Consider the following 2,369-nt stretch of genomic DNA (forward strand, 5'->3'; position numbering starts at 1 on the left):
TCAATGGTAGTATATACCATAAATACTTATTTTGCTATAAAATATAAAAGGTAGCTATAGAAAATAATATATTAAAATGATTTTAGTTTATAATAAATAGGGTGTATACCTTTACTATATGAGGTAAAATTTCCATATATAAACTCCAAAGAGGTAGACTAAATCATATGATAGTATGATAGTCGGAAACGTGTGACATAATGGTGGAGACGGCTAGAAATTCCTTCAACATAGCCGGAATTGAAAATTTCATAATATCTTACATATACTGATCACGGAAAATATATCCAAAGGAGACTGGCATACATCATACACCATTATTTATTTCACATGCTAGCTAGAACTAGCCAATATCGCAAATAGTCATCACACAAACACAAACACACACAGTATATATATAACAACATAGATCTTTTATTTCTTGAGAAGGTGGGCATCTATATCTTTGGTCAAATCAAGGACTGCACCCATGGAGGTGAGGGGCTCAAGGGTGTCTTCAGTTTTCTTCTCGTACACAAATGTTCAAGTAGTCCACTGATCTTCCCTGGATGTGATAATAGTGAAGTAATTATATAACTCTAACAAATCTCCTTCAATCACTTTTACAGTAACTGATTTGTTCTGATGATCAAAGGCTTCAATCACTTCCTTAACAATCTTATCTTTTCCATCTACAATCACTAAAATTCAAAAATACAAGAGATGTTATTCCTAGTTCAATAATCCAATTCCTCATAAAAGATATAAACATTCATGAAAAAACTATAGATTTGATTATACTGTGTTTGGTATGACTGAAGTAAAGTTTCATGAAAAAATTATTGTTCTACAAAATATTTTCTGATATTTGATTGGTGAGTGAAAGATATATTACGGAAAGCAAACATTAAAGACTGATAATAATAATATTAAAAAAATTTAGATCGTTTAATTCGATATTTTTTTGGAGTGCTAAAAATTAATAATAACATCTAAAGGTTAATTGGAGCAAGTAGAAGAAAATTAAGAGTTAAGATAGTTGTAATATTTTTTCCTAGAGGAAATGACTTCCGCCTAAAGAAGCTTTTTTTTTTTTTTCAAAATGCAAAATGTCTTACTTGGAATATATTTATGGTAACCAAACATCATCAATATCAAATTGACCTAAATATAAAATATTGATGCATATAAAGAGAACGAGGAAATGTGTTACCTTCGTTATATTTCCAGCTAATGATCAAACCAACCTTTATGATTTGACCTTCATGAATCTCAAAATGGTTGATCTTACTAGGGCTTATGTTGGGTATATGATGAGTGTTAACTTGAAAAATATCCTGAACAGAGTGTCCTCCACTCTTCACCTCTAATGAAGCAATCAACTTGCCTTTCACACCCATATTTTTTTTTGAGTTAAAATTATATTCTATTGATACTCAAAAATTCTGTACAATTTGAGTCCTGGTAGCAGCTTTGACAGGCTACTACCACTTACATCACAATTTTCTATTTAACACTTTGTGTCTATCTATCTATATTACTTCTCAATACAGACACTATTCTAATCAACTCCTATTACGTTCATACTCTTAGTTGTATCTTGGAATCCAATTCAGCTGCTGTAATGTGCCCTTCCATTTGCTAATGTACTTCCCCCCCGACATATATGTGCAACACTATCTCTCTGCATATTTGAAGTTCATCATACAATGGCTTTATCAAACCTGATTCTGTTTCTCTACCTCCAAGTAATTGCAACAGTTATGGCAAGGAAATACCTGGATAGCATTTATATCTTTCCTGCTTTTAGCTTTCTTACATGCCCATTTCTGTTCAACTTCCCATCCTCCAATGTTCCTCTTATATCCCAGCCATAAGCATAGTCTAGACCACAATTTCTTTGTGTTTGAGCATTTAAAGAACAAGTGGTTAAATGATTCTAGATTATGCCCATAGAATACACAAGCTGCAGGAACTTGAATACCAATCTTCTATAGTCTGTCAACTGTTGCTAGCCTCTGCTGTGTGTAGCGCCCCCTTTTTCCTTCGCAGAGTCCGGGTTTCGACATTCATTGGTAACAACTCGTTTCCTTTGGGGAATTGGGTATTTGAAGAGTCGCCACCTAACGGATTAAGGTGCATTAGGGAATCTAGAGCAATTTACTCATATAACTAGTTTGCATTACCAGAGATTAGAATAAGGGCTCGAAATAACTTTGAAGGGAAGGTGTTAGGCACCCTTCGCGGTCCACAACGGTGGGTCTCTGCCGAACTCAGTTTTGTGAATTAGTCATTTAACAGGTAAGTAGTCTAAACACACATTTGTAAATAAAGGATGTTTAGACTGTCTAAGCACATATATGTAAATAAAGGAAGGGAAGGCAGTTTAA

General features: G+C 33.6%; 1 pseudogene; it reads right to left on the reverse strand.

Moving 5' to 3' along the window:
• Positions 415-1,379, reverse strand: LOC109240377 (annotated as a pseudogene).

The sequence above is a fragment of the Nicotiana attenuata genome, chromosome 1 (genome assembly GCF_001879085.1).
Source record: "Nicotiana attenuata strain UT chromosome 1, NIATTr2, whole genome shotgun sequence".
Taxonomy (NCBI): Eukaryota; Viridiplantae; Streptophyta; class Magnoliopsida; order Solanales; family Solanaceae; genus Nicotiana; species Nicotiana attenuata.